Source organism: Lissotriton vulgaris, chromosome 6, assembly GCF_964263255.1.
Source record: "Lissotriton vulgaris chromosome 6, aLisVul1.2, whole genome shotgun sequence".
NCBI classification, from domain to species: Eukaryota; Metazoa; Chordata; class Amphibia; order Caudata; family Salamandridae; genus Lissotriton; species Lissotriton vulgaris.
In genome coordinates, this window is record NC_141694.1 from 330,666,420 (window position 1) to 330,687,436 (window position 21,017).

A 21,017-nucleotide genomic window follows, 5' to 3' on the forward strand; every position below is an offset into this window, starting at 1 on the left:
AACTTATATATAAATAGCCAGAACTTTCCATTACTAAATTCCCCACACAACCATATTTGGTCTTCTTTTTAAAAAAAATTCTCAAAGAGACATAGGGAACTCATTATGTGATGTCAAAGTAGGGTTGTGCTATACACAATCTCTTGAATCAGCCAATGCAAAATGCATTCAAATTTTCATGGGATTTGTATTCCCTGCAAATAAAATGCACAAAGGCAACATTTGATAATATATCTTCAAGGTTATACCCAAATGATATAGGCACTTGTATTACAAATCTTCACATGCCAAGTAGGTATTGCTGCTGGAAGACCTCTCTTTCCAATTGCGTTGGTGATAAATCGGATATATGTGTATATTTTAAACTTTATTTATAATTTCTCAACAAATACATACAATGAAGCTAATTACTGTAATGGCAGTAAAAGAAAAGTTTACACATATGAAGTACAACAGGTTACCCAACGCGAGAGGAATAAATATATCTGAGGTCAAGAGACACAGGCAAATGGAGAAATACAAAAAGCACAGCCTACCACAGAAAAAGGTAATGAAAGCACATTAGCTGCCATAAAACAATACAGGGGGGTGTCGAATACAATAGATGGCAGAGGACAAATAATTCCGCAGAGGTTTCCAAATATCTTTAGGCCTTGATGCAACTGGCTGCAGTGAAGCTTACAATTCGAAAGTAGTGTCACAGAAGGACAAGTCTTTCAGCCAAGCTGTGACTGTGTGTAACCCAATGAAGTGAAATTTGCAGTTTAGCTAAAGTTAGCGCAAGTCTGCCAGTGGTAATGGCTTAACATACCCCAATAAGGCCATAAGGAGGTCAGCCCAAAGTGGACTCTCGATCATAAGAGATTAAGTGGAAAAGATATACTTCCAGTAGGTTGCTATTTTCTCGCAAGTCCGTGTCAAATGGGAGAAGTCTGCATTGTCCGCTCGACATTTCAGGCACTTGCGAGATCTGGTAGGGTCAAATTTCGCCCGCCCAACGGGGGTAGTGAAGGCTCTGTGTAGATATTTATAATGTAATGTCTTATGCTGGTGACTACCTGGCACAAGTTTTGTCTGCATACAGCAGTAATACCAAAGCTTATCGAAAATAGGAGTACCCAGGCCAGGCTCCCAGGCTGCCCCAGCTTTCTCCAGCCCTGCAGGCCTTAACTGTAGGGAAATATGATATAATTTAGAGACCAGATGTCTATTGTCTGGGGACGCGATCAGCAATGTGAGAGGTGAAAAGTCTTTGGGTTCAGTTGGGTAGACCGGCAGCACTGCCCGTAATGTATTGTGTAAAAGATGGAATTTAAATCTATCCTTAATCGACGATTGATCTGCTTTAGCCATCATAGAGCTGGGCTTGAGTACACCTTCTAGAAACAGGCCGCCTGCGACCCACAGTTGTGCGCACCAAGCGTATACTGCACTAGATACTCGAGAGTGAGTGGGAGCCAAGGGTTGCTTATGAGTGGGATGTGAGGAGAATAAAGAATTAACCCACAGAGATACCACAGAAGTTTAAACCATGCCCAACTAGTAGTGGCTAGCGTTTGAATTGTGTTGGGGTCGCGCAGTAGTCCTTGGGGGGAGTATGGTGTCAAGAGGAAGATGTGGTAGTTGTTCTCGTTCAGGAACTGAGAAATGGTATCCGGAAGATACCAATAGTAAGTATAATGTGCTTGAGCTACATAAACAGAGTTGAAGGTCGGGCACTCCAAAACTGCTGTGCTCATAGGGAAGTGTAATAACCTCCCAGCGGATGCGAGGATGGGAGCAGGCCCATATTAGCCGAATGATTAGCCCAAGCAGGAAGGTAAAAAAGATGCTAGTTAAGGCAACGGGAATGTTTAAAAAAAATATAAAGAATGCAGGGCAGCACCATTATTTCAGTAATTGCTATACACCCAACCATACCCAGCTGAAGCTTAGTCTACCTTTCAACCTGCGTCTCAAGATTTGTCAAAGCATGTCGATAGTTGTGGCGCATTACTTTTGAGTGCTCACTATGGATATGAATGCCCAGATATCTAGCAGAGTCTGTGCACCACTGCAGGGGAAAATCAAGATCACACTGCATAGTGGCATCCATGAGTGGAAATAACTTGGACTTGCTCCAGTTGATACACAATCCAGAGAAAACACCGAAGCGCTGCACCTCGCGCACAAGTAGAGACAAATTGATTGCGGGATCGCGAACAAACAACATTATGACATCTGCATAAAGTGAAGCTAGCAGTATCCCATGGGAGAATCTGAGCCCCTATGAAGATGTCTTTCCTGGAAATGTCAGACAAGAGGGTCCATGGCGATTAGGAACAAAGCGGAGACAGTTTGCAACCCTGTGTGATCACCACAGGAGCGTGGTCAGACAGTGTACAAGATAAATGAAATATAGTTGGTAACCAAAAGAGCGCGTTTGGAGGCACACGCTGTGCGGAGCAGAGTAGAAAGTTCACTCGCTCCATTTAAGAAATGTATGCCACCATGCATCTGTCAAATAAAATGTGTAACAGAGGTCTGTAAGGGACTGTAAAGAACAAGGTTTGGAATTTGCTGCAGAGCTAGTGAATTCAAGCTCTGGGTGTCAGGTGAAATTTTGGTTGCCTCCCAATAGAATATAGTCAGTTTGGTATTTGGTGATCCGTGATGATAAATCTGTAAAGAAGTCAAGGGAGTCAGTGTTTGGTGCATAGACGTTAACTAGTAACACTGTTCGACCAGCCAACTCACCCATCGTAAACAAGTATCGACCAACAGAATCTGCGGCAGTCCATATCAGCTGAAAGGGGACACTGCTATGTATTAGGATGCACAGCTTATGCGAGTAGGAACAATAGCAAGACGAATAGCTCGGCGTACCCCATGTGGTTGCGTATCTACAGTCTGGACTGGGGGCAAAATGCTTTTTTCTAAAGGAAGGTCACCTTGATCCCGTGGTGACGCAAATGAGCGAGGACCTGCTTCCCTTTGGTCAAATCTTTAATATTCCATAACATGCAGGAGGATGAGAAAAACTTGTTTCTACTAGCAACTGAGGGCATGCTGCTGGAAGCTAATAATATGTATAAAGGAAGCACGTAAAGGTAAACCTAGTGTATACCACAGCAGTAGAAAGGCCTCATCAAAACATGATGCAAAAAAACAAACAACAATATCCCTCACTCACTCCAGCCAAAACGCAATAATTATTGAAAAATGAGCAATATAAGAAAAAATAGCATAACAGTACCATATAATGCATAATCCAACAATATGAAAAGAAGACCAATAGACTCAAAATATTCACTGGAAGCGGAAGTAAGAACAGAGAAGGTAAAACCTGGCTTGCCTGACTTTAAATTGGCGGCCGCCGAGGACATCCAGCCTTGTGGTCAATTACAGTAGCCCCCCCCTTCACTGAAGTCAGAGCATCCTCAATAGGCACACACTCCAGGGCTTAGTATACAGCCTTCTTGAGTGCAGGAGGTAAATGTGAAGGGTACATGTCTGTAGATTATCCTTTCCAAAATGGGAGCAGCAAATAAGAACAATGGAAAGAGGACTGCTATGGTCTTCTAAGTAGCCCCAGGTAAAGGCAAGTGAAAGAGGACTACTCTGCAATAGGAAGAGAGAAAGGCAATCAAATCACAGAGAAGGCATGTAAAAGTGGCGGCCATCTTAAAATACCCTTTAAAGCAAGGAAAATAACTGGAAGATCACCGGTCCTTGGAATATCTACATAGAATAAACAGAAGGTATTCTAAGAGAAATCAAAATATAACCAGACAAGGAGTGTACAGGATCATTCAACAAGGCTAGTATTTAGTAACTATTTCTGCAACTCTCCCGACCTTTAAACTATCATGACGGACAACTACTTGGAGCCTGTAAACATGAACGCCCACATCATAAAGTATCCTAAAAAACTATCTAAGAATGCAGCAAAAAAACTTCAAACATAACCTAATGAGGAAAAACCCACACACGCTGATATCAGACCCCACGTGTAACATAGTTAAAGGAACTATCGTGAATGACTTGATATTTTTTCCAAGAAGAACGGCTAAATGGCAATGCGCCATTACTAATATGCACATCATAAAATCTATAACCAATATACCTCATGGCACAAAAATTATGACCAAGGCATCACCATGATGCAGTGCAGACCTCTGCATAACCATGTATAAGACTGGAACAGTGCTGATACAAGCTACCAAATTTGAACTAGAAAAATTTGACAACGTATTCCAAACGTTAAAATGGTATGCAGAGAACGCAAGACCTGAGTCAACAAGAAGTCACTCCAAACAATGGGGTCACTACTACCACAGAAAACATAATAATTAGAGAGCCGCAGGAACCACAACGGTCAACGCAAGTAACAGTCACAAGCGGAATAGAAAGCAAGTCGCTCGAATATGACACAAACAGAATAGAAATATCTACACATTGTACGGATAACGACATAGAAACTCAGAAAGAAGAATCATCACCCCGCCTCAATCAAGGAGCATCTCCGACGATGAGGTTACTCGCTGAAAACCGAGAAATACCAGATATAGAAGACGCCACCCCAATTATACCCAATTCTACTCCAGCTCAAAGGACGTCTAGAACGACAAGAAATGTATCTCAACCAAACATAATATTAAGGGCACAAAGCTTGTAAAGAGCATCCAACAATGCTAATAAAAGTGGATCTGTCAATCGAACGAACATCAAAAAGAAAAGGAACCCGATGAAGAGAATAGAACAAAAAAACAGGAAAACAAAATGTGAATCTAAAAAAAAATGGGGGAACACACCCAAAACACCACCCCAGACCCTGAGAGAATTCAAAGAGCTTCAAACAAAAATGGACAACTTGGCACTAGACATGATAAGCTCTATGCAAGCGATGGAAAAGTTACATGAAGCTATAGAAGGCACCCACAAGAAAGTTGAGCACATCATAGATCTAATATACAACCCTCAAAGAAAGAATAAGGAGACTGCAATGCCATTATCAAACAGGAATAATCGACCGGACAGGAAACATAAAGACTTACCAGAAGAAGAAACCCTATCCCTACTCCAGAAGTATGAGGCGACGGAACGTAGGAGAGGGGAGGAAATCAGAACAGTCCAGATCAATTCCAATAGAACATCAAGACAGAATGAAAGGAAACCCAACCCTAATAACTTACAACAAGTCCAGATAATCACCGAACCGCAAAATCTGAACTCAAACAATGCTGGGAAAACACTGAAATGTTCCTAGAGTAAGGAAGGCACGAACTGGAGGCCGCCGGTTCTCACTGAATGTGTCAAACAAATGGAATGCCCTTCCTAGAGAACTCCGAATGGAACCGGGTCTCCTGAAATTTAGAAGAGCACTCAAAACCTTTCTCTTCCCTACCATCCCCTAAATCTGCCTTTCGCTTGAGTTCATCAGGTTCAGATTAGGATCAGCGCTGGGACGCTCCAGGGCAGCCATGCGCTCTATAAGTCCAAATCAAATCAAATCAAATCAAATCAAATGCCTTCTGATCAATTGTAGATCTGCAGCTAAACATGCATCAGACATAGCTGTCCTCATCATTAACCAGGAAATTGATATGACAATCCTCACAGAAGGAGTAGTTTCTGTCCTGTAACTCCAGTTCTGTAGTAGGGGTATCTCTGTTATAGTCATAATCCAGTGAACAGTCCCGCCCATGTGCGTGGACCCCAGAGCAATCAAAAATAATCTTTTAAATTGTCGAAAAAATGCAGAACTGCACAGACACTTAAGAGAGAATTAAAGACAGATAATGCAGCCTATAAAACCAGGCTACACTGTCCAGTACTTCAACTAGAAATTCCACCCAAAATCCACAAACAGCAAAGCTTGTCCAGATTTCCCCTGCCTCAGCAGCAAAAATCCCTCTGGAATGATAGAGAGGAAGACCTGGACAGACAAGCCCCATAGGCTGCCATTATGTGGCTCAGAACAGGATACTGTGCCTTTAAGAAAACTTTCCAGAGCTTCACAGTATCCCAGAATGCACTGCAGGTCCCTTTTACTTTCAGTTCTTTTTGAAGGCGTAACACGCCAGACCTGTAGCATCCCTTACATGAATAGCTCTCCACCGGGGAGGAGGGCGGGCGCTTATGACTATAACAGAGATACCCCTACTACAGAACTGGAGTTACAGGACAGAAACTACTCCTTCTGTAGTAGGGGATCTCTGTGTATAGTCATAATCTAGTGAATAGAATGGCAAGCCCATCCCCACACCAAGCGGCGGTGGAGAAACAAGAAATAACACCACTATTGTGCGAACAAATTTTGCAGCGAAGCCTGCCCAACCTGAGCGTCTGCCCTGGCATCAGTGTCCAGACAGTAATGTCTAGCAAAGGTAGGAACCGACTTACAAGTGGCCGTCTTGCAGATTTCTGCAATAGGAACATTACAGAGCAAAGCTGTCGTGGCAGCTTTGCCTCTGGTGGAATGAGCCTTAGGTTTACCCCCTATGGTCTTATTAGCCTTTTGGCAACACAGTTGTATGCAGGAAACAATCCACCTAGAGATGGACTGCTTAGAGGTAGCAAGACCGGTCCTGACTGATCCATAATTGATAAATAATTGGTCTGGCCTACGAATATCTTTGGTCTTATCCAGATAAAATTTCAACACCCTAACATCCAGGGAATGTAAAGACCTTTAAGCTGGAGATGAAGGATTTTGAAAAAACGTAGGAAAAGTTATGGTCTGGTTGACATGAAAATCAGAAATAACTTTGGGAAGAAATTTAGGGTGAGTACGCATAACAACCTTAGCAGCATGAAATACAGTATAAGGTTCTTGGCAACACAATGCCTGAAATTCACTCACCCAGCGGGCCGATGTAATGGCCACGAAGAACACCGCCTTCCAGGACAGGTGCTGCAACAAAGCCTTATGAATAGGTTCAAAAGGTTCCTTCATCAATCTGGACAGCACCACATTCAATTCCCATGAAGGCGAAGGAAGCCGGACAGGAGGGAATACTTTCTTCAAGCCTTCCAAAAAATCTTTGATCACAGGGATCTGGAAGAAGGAAGTCTGTGAATGGCATTTCCTGTAGGCAGTCAATGCAGCAAGATGGACCTTAATGGAATGAACATTAATGCAAGACTGCGCCAAATGTAGAAGCTAAGGAAGGATGACGTCTTCCTTGCACGTCGTCGGGTCATAGTTCTTGGACTTGCACCAGATACAGAACCTCTTCCACTTGTAAGCATAGGAAGTCCGAGTGGAAGGTCGCTTAGCCTCCTTCAGTATGTCCATGCAATCTTCAGGTAGATTTAAATGGCCATATTGAACTATCTCAGGAGCCATGCCGCCAAACTCAAAGACGAGAGGTTGGGGTGCCACATCTGCCCCCCGAACTTTGTGAGAAGGTCCGGCCTGCACCGCAGTCGTATGTGCGGAAGGAGAGACCGGTGAAGCAGGTCCGTGAACCACCACTGCCTGGGCCATCCGGGGCAATCAGGATCATCCGCGCCCTGGACTGGGACAGCTTGATGAGCACTGCCGGAATCAGGGGAATGGGTGGAAAAGCGTACAGAAAGCTGTTCGACCAGTTGATCCATAGCGCATTCCCCAGCGTCCCCTGCTGGTAGTACCTGGAGGAGAAGTCTCAGCATTTGCTGTTTTCGGCGGTGGCGGACAGATCTACGTCTGGAGTCCCCCACCTTGCGAAGACTTCTCCTAGTACTTCGTCGTTTATGACCCATTCGTGGTTTTCCTGAATCAGTCTGCTCAGTGCGTCCGCCTGAACATTCTGCACACCTGGCAGATGGGTAGCCGTTATCGTCAGTCCTCTGGCCAGAAGCCAGTGCCAGATCGCCTGCGCCTCCTGCGACAGAGTGCGTGATCTCGAGCCCCCCTGCTTGTTGAGGTAATACATCGTGGTCGTATTGTCCATCTGTACAAACAGAGAGTTGGTCTGAAAGGACGCATGAAAGGCCTTCAGTGCCAAGTGAACAGTTATGAGTTCCAGGAAATTGATGTAATACGTGGACTCCATCGGGGACCACGTTCCTTGAATTTGTAAGTCTCCGGAGTGCGCCCCCCAACCGTGGGGAGAAGCATCCGTCACGATAGTCTGAGTGGGAATGTCCTTGTGGAAGGGAACCCCTCCGAGGAGATTCCTCGCTGAACACCACCACTTCAGAGACTGAAGAGCATGCAGAGACAGTTGTATCTTGTCGTCCCAAGACCCTCTCTTCTGATCCCACTGATCCTCCAAGCACTCCTGCAACGGTCTCATGTGCAGCCGTGCGTGTGGCGTTAGGAAGATACAAGAGGCCATCGATCCCAGTAGAGAAGACACCGTCCTCACTGTTGTAGATGGAGTGGTCATAAGAGCCTGAGCCTTCCGAAGGAGTGATAACCGTCGCTCCTCTGAAGGAGACACGCTTGCTGAAAGCGTATTGATGGTGGCTCCCAAGTACTGAATGCACTGAACCGGAGTCGGGACAGACTTGGACATGTTGATGTGCAACCCCAGCTTGTTCAAGAGAACACACATCTTCTGGAAGTGTGCCTGAGCTTCCGAGAAGGAGGAGGAGGCCTTGATCAACCAATCGTCCAGGTACGGGTAGACAAACACCTTGTTCTTCCTTAGGTGTGCTTCTACCACTGCCATGCACTTCGAGAATGTTCTGGGCGCAGACTTCAGCCCGAATGGCAGTACTGTGTATTGATAATAGTTGGTAATGATTTGAAATCACAGGAACTTCCTGTGTTTGTGTGCAATGGGCACATGGAAGTATGCATCCTGTAGGTCTATTGCATATAGCCAGTCTCCATGTTGAAACCGAGGGTAAATCTGATGCAACAACAGAATGCTAAACTTTTCTCTGCGAATCCACTTGTTTGCCTGTCGCAAGTCCAGACTCGGCCTGAACTTGTTCTTGTCCTTCTTGCGAACCAGGAAGAACCGGGAGTACAGACCTCTTCCTCTTTGAGACAGAGGTACGTCTTCTATCGCCCGTTTCCTTAACAGGATATCGGCCTCCGCCTGGAGCTCGAGCAGTTGAAACCGCGAGCTGACCGGAGGAATTGATGGAGGCGGGCTGGTGAACCGAAAACTGTATCCATTGAAAACAATATTCAGCACCCACTTGTCCTGAGTAATTTTTCTCCACTCTGCCAGAAAAAATTGAACGATTCCCCCACCGGAGCGGGTAACGGATGTAGGGGAAATAACCGCTCAGGGTCGAGACCAGACCAGGCCCTTGTTCCCTGTAGAGGACTCCTGTCCCCCTCTACCCTTCTGGCACTTCTGGAAGGGTCTCCAGAACTGCTGCTGTTGTTGCTGCTGCTGTCCCGAAGACTGACATCGTCCTCTTCCCTGTGCACCGAGCCGTCTCTGGAACGGGTGGTAGGCCTTCTTTTCTTTGGGCTTCTCCAAGCTCACAGCCGTCAGGGTCTCTGCCTTCGCCTTCATGCGGGCCATCTCATCATCGGCATGCTTTCCGAAAAGGGTTTCCCCGGAAAAGGGCAGATTGGCCACCCGCTGCTGGGCCTCCGGCTTGAGTGATGTGAGCCTGAGCCAAGTATGGCGCAGCTGGTTGATCCCATGACAGTACCCATGGGCAGCCAAAAGAGAGACATCCGCAGCCGCGCTGATGACCTGGTTTGACACCAGCATCCCCTCTTTGAGGATCTCTTGGAAGTCCTCCCTCTTGTCTCGTGGCAGAAGTTCTGTGAACTGTTGTAGGGAGTCCCACAGGGCACGGTCATACCGCCCTAGCAACGCCGCATCGCTGGATGCCTTCATGGCCGTAGATGCAGTCCCACAAGCCTTCCTTCCAGCCGAGTCAATCCATCGGCTTTCCTTATCGGGCGGCACGTTTGAGGACAGGGAGGTAGAATGTAACTTCCTGGCCGCCGTCACTATAACAGAGTCAGGCACCGGATCTATCCGCAGAAAGGCCAGGGCTGAATCCGGGGCTCTTGTACTTCTTCAGAAGCCGGGAGGGAGCGGCCTTCACCACAGCTGGCGTGAGGAACAGCTCCTACGCAGGCTCTACCAAACCAGGCACTAGTGGCAGTAGAGGGAGAGACAAATGCTTCTTGTGAAGCGTTTCAAATATCACGGATGTCATGGGTGTTGGAGCCGTCACCGTGATTCCCAATTTTGCAGCCCCCCTCAGGAGAACCTCCTGGAACGTGCTGATGTCATCCACCGGAGACACCCTTGTCCCTGGGGATTCCGACAAGGTAGGTGAATAGGTCCTGGTCCTGGACCTGGAGGAGTCCGTGGGGAACCTAGATCCCCGCCTCCTATGGCGACGTCTTGATATGGTGGAGGATCTACGTTGACTCCTCGATCTCCCTCTCCGTCCGGAGTGTGATCGTGACTTCCTTGGCTTCGGTCGATCCGCCGGTTCCACCCGAGCGGGCGACTTTGGTTTGGCCGGGGCCTTCGGCTTAGGGGTCCCCTTGGGAGGGGTCGGAAGTCTGGGCAGTAAGACCGACCTCGGAGGTACAGGAGGCGGCTTTTCTGGCAACTGAGGTTGAGGTACAGGTTGCGGAAGTGGTGGTAAAGGAGGAGGAGTAGGGGCCCTCGGAGGGAGACCCCTCGGCAATGGAGGCGGGGGTGTAACCGGCCTCTGTGACGGGGTATACACCTCGGAGTACACCGAGCCCGGTGATCCGCCTTCCTTTCCAGCCTGGGACGTTGGCGAACCTCCCAAGGCGTCAGACCTCCTTCCACGTCTCTTCGGCGTCGAAGAACGGGGACCGGACGGCGAGTGTCGGTCCTTCGACGTCGAGCGTCTTTTCCTCGGTGTCGACCGTCCCTCCCTCGACGGCGAGTGCCTTCGCCTCTACAGCGACCTCTTGCGCCTCGACGACGACCTCTTGCGCCTCGACGGTGACCTCCTGCGCCTCGACGGTGACCTTCTGCGCCTCGACGGCGATCTCCTGCGACTCGACGGCGACCTTCTGCGCCTCAACGGCGACCTTCTGCGCCTCGACGGCGACCTTCTGCGCCTCGACGGCGATCTACTCCTCGACGACGATCTTCTCCTTTTCGCCAACTGTAGTCATCCCTCTCGACGCCGTAGTCGGTGCAATCGACCCAGACGGAGAATGGGGACGCTTGCTGGTCTTCCTGCGCCTGGGGAGCCCCCAGAGGCCTCAGCACGGGCAGAGAAAGCCCATCCAGACCCACCTTGCGCCTTCAGCCTTCTTTCCTCAAGGCCCTGAAGCCTGATCTTCTTTCTGTCCTTCTGCCAGAGAAGCCCTGACAAATCACACACTCCTCTGGGATATGGGAAGAGGGAAGGCAGAGGATACACACCTCATGGGGAATTTGAGTTGGCCTTCTTTCTGGAGCACTCCGGACATTTGTCAAATAATGCAGGCATATTTGACATCAAAAGGGTGCAAAAACCAAGAAGAAAAGCCCCAAAGTACTTTAGAAAGCACTCAACTTGAAATAAAAGTGAAAAATCACCTATAAACCCTTGAAAAGGGAGAGCTCAATGCTCCAGGGTCCTGCTTGCAGGAGCCAGAAAAAAGAACTGAAAGTAAAAGGGACCTGCAGTGCATTCTGGGATACTGTGAAGTTCTGGAAAGTTCTCTTAAAGGCACAGTATCCTGTTCTGAGCCACATAATGGCAGCCTATGGGGCTTGTCTGTCCAGGTCTTCCTCTCTACCATCCCAGAGGGTTTTTTGCTGCTGAGGCAGGGGAAATCTGGACAGGCTTTGCTGTTTCTGGATTTTTGGTGGAATTTCTAGTTGAAGTACTGGACAGTGTAGCCTGGTTTTATAGGCTGCATTATCTGACTTTAATTCTCTCTTAAGTGTCTGTGCAGTTCTGCATTTTTTCGACCCTTTAAAAGATTATTTTTGATTGCTCCGGTGTCCACACACATGGGCGGGACTATTCACTAGATTATGACTATACACAGAGATCCCCTACTACAGAAACATGGCTATCGGAATCAACATCTCCAGTCATGGACCTACTAGTGCACCCCCTCTACAGCATTGTGAGACTGGATAGACAAAAAAAAGTCAGGGGGTGGCATAGCCTGCATCCACCGTTCGGACATAGAAGTAAGCCAAATTCAATCATAACCACTCAAATCCTGCGAATACCTGGGTCTCAATATAAGATCGGCTAACAACCAAAGTTGCAACCTGCTTTCAATCTATCACCCACCAGGTAACAATATATCCTTCATAGAACAACTAATGGAGATCATCACAGCAAATGCTAACTCCGACGCAAATAATATATTCCTAGGGGATTTTAATCTACACTGGAACGACAACAATGACAAACAGGTCAACACTATTAAAGACTTCCTAGCCGAGCTAAACCTCTCCCAAGCATGCACACAGCCAACTCATGCGAAAGGAGCCACGTTGGACTGGATAATTTCTAAAAATGGAGACCACACCATTCATCTCCTGAACTGAAATCCCTCAGAAAAACCAGAAAACAATACAGTAAGAAGATCCTTAATTCCAAAAAGGAATTTATTAGATCAGAACTGGATCGCGCCAAAAATAGACCTTGGAAACTATTTGAAATATTAAAACAACAATCCGACAAGTTGGCCAAATTGGCCCATGAAACCACAAAAATACAACTAAGCTGCGAAGAAATCTCAACATTCTTCACCAACAAATCCAACATGTTGGAACGTGAGCTCAGGAGTGCAGCGGATAACCTAGATAGCCAAAGACCCACAACGAGCAAAACCAACTCTTCCAACTCAATAATTAAGTAGGATAGGGCAAAAAATAAGGCACATTGGGATACATTCAAGTTGCTGGACCAGAATAACATCGCCAAAACACTACTGGATATCAAACCTAATAACCACTATAACGACCCTCTCCCAGCAAAATGCATGAAAGAAATCAGCCATATCGTGATTCCAATATTGACAAAAATTATTAACGCCTCTCTCACAAGGGATACCTCCAGAATGCCTTAAAAGTGGGCAAGTCGACCCCATTATCAAAAAAACGACAGCGGACCCGGCTGATCGAATACCTTTCGACCGGTAACCAACATTTCTGTACTTGTCAAACTAATAGAGAAATGTGTACAAAAACAACTTAGCGAACACACTGACAAATTCTCCCTACTGGATGTCTGTCAGTCGGGTTTCAGAACAGGACACAGCACGGAAACAGCAATTCTACATATAGTCGATGATGCCCTACAGGCCCTAGACCAAAATAGATCTTGTCTACTCATCCTTCTAGACCTGTCATCTGCATTTGACACGGTAAATCATGCAAAATTACTGAACAGGCTCCAGGACAGGATGGGAATATCGGGTAATGTGCTGTATTGGTTTGAAACCTTCCTCAAAAATAGAATGCAAAGATTCCTGGTCAACCAAGCTCTATCACCTTCATGCCCTAATACGATTAGAGTCCATCTAGGTTCTACATTATCTCCATCATTCTTTAACCTGTATGTCGAACCGCTGACGGAAATTCTTCGAAAGTCCAAAATATCCTTTCATATGTACGCAGACGACACACAGATATACATCAAGATCGCGTCTCTAGAAGACATCAGGCTAATGAACGAGGCTTTACAAACGACATTACATTGGTTAACAATCAATCATCTGAAGCTAAACACTCAGAAAACAGAATTCCTACTAATTTCTCCACCAAAGAACCACACAAAGGTCAAGGAATGGTCTAAAATGATCACGGCACTTAACTGCACCCCTACTTTAGTTGAATCGGCTAAATCACTAGGAATCACACTCGACGAGAACCTTGATATTAAAGCCCACATCAAAGCAATAGCTAAAGGTGCCAGTTTTCATTTAAACTACATTAGAAAAGTGAAACCCTTCATCTCTCAAGCGGATCTCAAACTAGCAGTCCAATCATTGGTCATTTTGAGGATTGAATATGGTTGTACTACTATAGCAGGTCTTCCTAAAATATCCACAGCACCATTAAAAGCATGCCTCAACGCAGATGCAAGAATTATCACCGGCTCAAGTAAGTTCGACCATATCCCTCCACACCTGAAAGTATTAAACTGGCTACCGTACGAGGCAGAATTCAACTAAAAATGACATGCATCACACACAAAGCGCTTAATTACAATCCACCAAGATACCTTGCCCAGAAAATTGAAATATCTGGAGGCAATAGACCAGCTAGGAGTGCCAAGGAGCTGGTTCTGAGACCACCCTTTTTCCAGAAGAAGAGAACCTATGATAGAGCTTTCTCAGGAGCAGCACCCAGAATCTGGAACTCTCTTCTGCCTAACATTAGAAAAATAACAAACACAGCAACTTTTAAGAGGGAAACAAAAATATTTCTAATGAGCAAGTTCCTCACACAGACAAGATGGCTCAGCTTTAATACCATGTCATAGTCCTGATCAAAACTTTGACTCTAGGGAAGTTAAAAGAAATTCCCCGGCTGAGTTTGACATACGTGAGGGCAGTACAACATGTATCAAGACTGAGTGGAGAAGATGGTTAATAAAGGAGAAATCAACTAAAATTAATTTGCACTGGGTTTCCCGAATCTACCTCTGGTCACTGTATGTATGTATGTTTACTAACCCGTTACTTATAGGCCACAACTCTTTGGGAGATAGCCTTTCAAACAGTACTATACAAATTCCTAGTCACAGAACTAGTAGAATATAGAATGCTTAGGAAAGGTCATTTAAAACTTATTGGACCAGGAAGTCAAATATTCCAACATAAGGAGTCGTATCACATATGTTACTCGTGCACTGCATAATTGTGTTAACAATGTAATTTGCTTGATCGTGTTGTTTGTATTCTTACGTACATCATTTAACTGGGTATAGTTGCACTATACTAAACTTGTCTCTATTCTACCTCATGCAATGTAAAGCGCTCCGATACCCAAGGGTCTTGTTCGCGCTAAACAAAACACTTTAAATAAAAATAAATAAATAAAATAAAAATCAACAAAGCACTTGGGATGGGCTACTATGGGTGTGTCCCAGGCGAAGCAGGCGCAGATTCTTCAGAAGCCGTTATACCAGGACTTGTGCCAGAAGGGGATTTACCAGAGGAGTGATTTTTACAAAACTTCTCAGCATGTGCAGGAGTGTTGAAGATGTGATGAAGGTCGTCGACATGCTGGACAGAGCAATCCATATTTTAGTACCAACTTTTGGAGAGTGTGTTTAACGTCAGTAAATTTGCAACAGGCCTCTTGCACTACTGGAGTAGTCTGGAGTAGTCTGGAGATCATAGATCCCCGATATTGAAGGGATCCCCTGTTGCTGTCCATACGTATTGTGGTATCAGGATCTCTAAAGGTTAAGAGCCTGGCAATAATCTCTCGGGCAGCACCCCAGGAACTGGCTGGGGTACAAATGTCTGGTGTACTCTCTCGACTATAAAAGTATCAGTAAAGAACTTCCTATCAAAGAATTATGCCAATAGATGTTCCACAAAAGTATCCATCCGTCCCGTGTTGGTGAAATCCGGTATGCCAGCTATACAAATATTATTTAGTCTGGACCTCGCCTCTAGGTCCACATTTATAGCTGCGGTGGTCTTGAGGAGATGCTCCACACGTTCAAGACGCTGTGCTGTATCTGCATTGCTATCCTCGATTTCCAAGATCCTGCGCTTCGCACCATTGAGCCTCACGGTGTGGCCATCCAGGCTCTCAGACATGGCATCAAAGAGTTGTGCTTGGGTGTCAAATCTAGAATCAATAGAATTAAAGCTGGTGCGTAGATTGTCCATAATAGCGGCTGTGCCAACCGACGGGGGTGGCTGCCATTGTTTGATGAGGTAATGGTGGATTCTGAGGGAAAACATGGGCAGGGTCCTGGTGGGTTCAAAGGTAAGCTGCTTTTGCCAATGGTCACAGTGGCCCACTGTTTTATGTGAGCTGTTCCTGCCATGAAAATGGTGCCAGAGCCAACTGTAATCATGGACAGTGCAACGAGCAACAATTAGGCATGAGCCAGTAGGTGGAAATAGCTAGGCAGCAGAAGTAAAAATAGTAGGGGTGAATTTAATAATAAACAACACTAGAAAGTCAGGCACAACATGAAATAGACCTCTAGAGCCGATGACAAATTTGACTCCAATTGCACAATTAGAGCATACCCACAAAGCATAACCACAAAGGCTGAACAAAATGGCCAAATGCATCAAGCCAGCCAAAATCTGCAAGGGTAAGAATGTGAACCTCAGATGTGGAATAAATGACAAGCACCCCAGCTCCAGGAGCTCACAATCTGGCACCACAGCTCGCACACGTGGTGAAGGCAAAATTCAGTCACCAGCCTTTCGGGCATGAAAGGAGGCAGGAGTTCAAGTTCAAGTTCAGAAATTTGTATAGCGCACTACTCACCCAGAGGGTCTCAAGGCGCTTGTGGGGAGGGGGGTACATTACTTATTGAATATCCAAGTTTTAAGTTGCTTTCTTAAGGAGAAGTGGTTCTGTGTAAGGTGGAGGTGGGTGGGGAGAGAATTCCAGGTTTTGGCCGCTAAGTAGGAGAAGGATCTTCCCCCCATGGTGGATCTATGGATGCGTAGAATTACGGCGAGGGCTTGATTGGACGATCGTAGTTGGCGGGTGGGGGTGTAGAAGGACAGGCGCGTGTTGAGGCATTCGGGTCCTAGGTCGTAGAGGGCTTTGTGTGCGTGGGTGAGGAGTCGGAACGTTATCCTCTTGTTGACGGGGAGCCAGTGGAGGTCTTTCAGGTGACCGGAAATGTGAGCTTGGCGGGGGATGTCTAGTAGGAGTCTTGCTGAGGCGTTTTGGATGCGTTGGAGTTTTTTCTGTAGTTTGGCTGTGGTTCCGGCATAAAGGGTGTTTCCGTAGTCCAGTCGGCTTGTGACCAGTGGGTGGGTGACCGTTTTTCTTGTTTCGGTGGGGATCCAACGGAATATTTTTTTGAGCATGGGTAGGGTGTTGAAGCATGATGATGAGACGGCGTTGACTTGTCTGGTCATCGAGAGGGAGGAGTCCAGGATGAAGCCCAGGTTGCGTGCGTGGTCCGTTGGTATGGGTGCTGTTCCCAGGGCTGGTGGCCACCATGAGTCGTCCCAAGCAGAGGGGGAAGAGCCTAAGATTAGGACTTCAGTTTTATCCGAGTTCAGTTTTAAACGGCTGTTCTTCATCCACTCGGCTACATCTTTCATTCCTTCGTGTAAGTTGGTTTTGGCGGTGTTTGGGTCTTTGGTGAGGGAGAGGATCAGCTGGGTGACGTCTGCGTAGGAGATGATGTTGAGGTTGTGTTGGCGCGCGATGGATGCAAGGGGCCTCATGTATACGTTGAAGAGGGTGGGACTGAGTGAAGATCCTTGTGGTACGCCGCAGATGACTTCAGTGGGCTCCGATCTGAAAGGGGGAGGCGGACTCTTTGGGTTCTTCCGGCGAGGAATGAGATGATCCAGTCCAATGCCTTTCCTTGTACTCCGACGTTGCGGAGGCGTTGTATGAGGGTGCTATGACAGACTGTGTCGAATGCAGCAGAGAGGTCAAGTAGGATGAGGGCAACCGTCTCTCCGTTGTCCAGCAGTGTTCGAATGTCGTCTGTTGCTGCGATGATGGTGGTTTCGGTGCTGTGTTTGGCTCAGAAGCCGGACTGTGAGGGGTCGAGGGATTTGTTGGATTCGAGGAAGGCGGCGAGCTGATTGTTGACGGCTTTCTCAATAACTTTGGCAGGGAATGGGAGGAGCGAGATGGGGCGGTAGTTCTTAAGTTCAGTGGGGTCTGCTGTGGGTTTCTTCAGAAGGGCGCTGAGTTCGGCATGTTTCCAGCTTTCCGGGAAGGTAGCGGAGTTGAGGGAGCAGTTGATAACGTCTCGGAGATGGGGTGCAATGATGGAGTCTGCTTTGTTGAAAATGTGGTGGGGACATGGGTCGGTTGGTGGTCCTGAGTGGATGGAGTTCATCAGGCAGATGGTGTCATCAGTGGTGATTGGGTTCCAAGCGCAAAGGTTGTTAGAGGGGGGTTCTGGTTCAGAGGTGGGTGGAGTGGGCTGGTCTCCGGATTGGTTTTCAAAGCTGTTATGTATGTCGGCGATTTTGTTGTGGAAGAAAGACGCTAGGGAGTCGCAAAGGTCTTAGGATGGAGTGATGTCGTTGGCGCCGGCGGTGGGGTTGGTAAATTCTTTGACGATGTTGAATAGTTCTTTGCTGTTGTGTGCGTTGTTGTCAAGTCGATCCTTGAATGCTGATTTCTTGGTGGATCGGATCAGTTGGTGGTGTTTGCGGATGGCGGTCTTGAAGGTGGTCAGGTTGTCAGTGGTTGGGTGTTTTCTCCAGGGTACGACATAACTTCTTAGATGTCTTAATGTAATTGTTGAACCAGGGGGCTTTATTGCTGCTTTGCTTGATTTGGTGGTTTTCCAAGGGTGCAAGTTTGTCGGCGCTGTGGGTGATCCATTGTGTGAGGTTGGTGGCTGCTTGGTTTGGGTCCGACGATTTTGCAGGAGGGTTTTGGTGAAGCGAAGTGAAGAGCTGGTCGGTGGTAATTTTGTTCCAGTTTCTTCAGGGGATTGGTTGTGGGTCGTGGTCTTTTTGTAGTTGAAGTGAACGCAGCTGTGGTCCGTCCAGTGGAGAGTTGTGGTGTGGTTGAAGGAGATGTGCTTGCTAGAGGTGAAGATTAGGTCGAGCGTGTGTCCGGCATAGTGGGTGGGGGTATCAACAAGTTGTTTGAGTCCGAGATTGGTCAGGTTGTCCAGAAGGGTGGTGGTGTTGCTGTCGTTTTTCTTATCCAGGTGGAAGTTGAGGTCTCCCAGTAGAATGTAGTCCTCGGAGGGGAGGGCGTGTGGGCTGATGAAGTCAGTGATGTCTTCGCTGAATTGTGTGCGGGGTCCTGGTGGTCTGTAGATGAGGGTGCCTCTGAGTGTGGTTTTGGGGTCGGTGTGGATCTGGAAATGAAGGTGTTCGGCGGCTGCGAGGATATCGTCTGAGCTGGTCGTGATGCGGATGGAGTTCTTATGGACGATGGCGATGCCTCCTCCTGTTTGAATGGTGCGGTCCTTTCGGATGATCTTGTAGCCGTCTGGGATGGCTAAGGCGATGTCGGGAGCTGATGAGGCGTTCATCCAGGTTTCTGTAAGAAAGACGACGTCCGGCGAAGTGGTGTCGAGTAGGTTCCAGAGTTCAATGGCGTGTCTGTGGACCGAGCGGGTGTTGAGTAGGATGCACTTTAGGTGGTTAGTGTCGGAGCTCTGTTTGGAGTCTGTGGATTTGGTGTGGGTCCTGATGCCATTGAACTTGCAGGAGTGGCAGGTGAAGGGTCCATGGGTTTGTCCTGGGGCGGCTAGGTAGCAGTCTTGGATGCGGCCGGGGTTGAGTGCTGAGAGGGAAGCGGCATCATATGTTAAGCGGGAGGAGTGGGATTTACAAGGGCCAAGGGGTCTGGCCCTGGGCGCGGTCCAGGCGCGGACGGGCGTAGACGGGTTTACCTTTGGCACACCTTCGGCGCGCATGGGTCGCGACCGCTGCGCGTGAACGCTGCACGCAAAAGCATCTGTCATATGTGGATGGTGGAGGGGCGGGGGCGAGGGAGAAGCAGCTGGGAGGCGGGAGCAGGGTGGAGAGGACGGGCTCCGAGGCACAACAACTACAAAATGGCAGCAAAAGCGAAACCGGAACAGGTTGGGGCACAGAAATCAATTACGCTGTAGGCAGTGGTACAATCAGGCACTATATATTATTTAAATAAATAAAGTCATATAATGCGAGCGCTACTAAACGAAATTGGCCCAGACACACTTTAAGGCAATGCGATGTACAGGGAGGCAGAGATACCCCAATGCGAGCAATGCACAGAGGAGAACACAAGCAGGCACAATTTCTAATTAAGGCACCAAAGTAATGCGAGGCAGACAATAACGATACCAGGAGAGACAGACAATAACGAGTAATGCGAGGCAGACAATAACGATACCAGGATAGACCAGGAGGCGTGGGGAGCGACCGCTTCTGATGGAGTCAGGACGGTAGGAGGAAAGGATGAGCTTAGGTCTGAAAATCTGCAGCACGGAGAAAAGTGGGCAACCACTGCTGCATAAAGCAAATGAGGCAACAAGAGAAAGAACCACAGATCAGTCTGGTAACAGCAGGTGCAGTGGTCCTCCCAGAATTCCCTGCCGGGCCTCCGAAGGCTGCGTCAGGCCCCAGCAAGCAAGTCTCTCAGTGAGAAGGAGGACATGGCAGCATCTGATCGTGGCCATCCAGCTCTGACCCGACCAGCAAGCAGCAGTCCAAGCAGAGTTCTGTGTCACTGTACAGGCAATGCGATGCCCAATGTAGTGAATATTTCGTGCGATGCTCAAAGTGCTTCAATGCCGTGCAGCCATCTTGGTTGCCAGCTTGGCCACGCCTATTGACAAATCGGATTATGAATCTGAAACAGGAATGACTTGCCAATTTAATCTGCTCACTGTAACCATGTAGGTCAATGATTTCTTTATATTGTCTTGAAGACCTACACTTGAAAATGTGTCGAGACATTTTGAAATGTTACAGTAGTTTTTGAGGGTGGAATATTTAATAGCAAGTCATCCAGGTAAGGGTAGACTAAAAACTTCTGTTTCCATAGTCCGGAGTAGGACCTTGTCTTAGAAAAGAGGATCCTGACACAGCAGTTTGTACTTCTTCAGAAGTCTAGAAAGAACAGGCCTTATAGATGCAGTGTCACGAACAGCTGCATAGCAGGCTCCAGAAGACTTTGGACCAATGGTAGTAAAGGTCTTGAAGTGGACTTTAAATTTAGAGTCACAAAAATGACAGATGTCGAGGTGGTGGTGGGCATTGTGATATTCAACTTTGCAGCACTTCTAACTAGTACATCATTAAATGTGGAGGGGTCACCTGCTGGAGGAGTGTCACTTAAGATTGGAGAGTAATTCCTTACAGAAGATCATGAGGTTGTTGTCCAGGAAGGTGTATGTATCCAAATACGAGAGTGAGACCTTGCAGATCTTATGTCTGATCTTCTTGAGTGAGAAGACATTCTTGTTCTAGACACTTTTTTAGATGAACTCCTAGATCT

General features: G+C 47.2%; 1 protein-coding gene across 2 annotated transcripts in view; it reads right to left on the reverse strand.

Annotated features, from left to right (window-relative positions):
* Positions 1–21,017, reverse strand: part of ASAP2 (ArfGAP with SH3 domain, ankyrin repeat and PH domain 2) — a 1,186,778-nt gene that overhangs the window by 829,763 nt on the left and 335,998 nt on the right. The gene's annotated exons all lie outside the window — the stretch shown is intronic.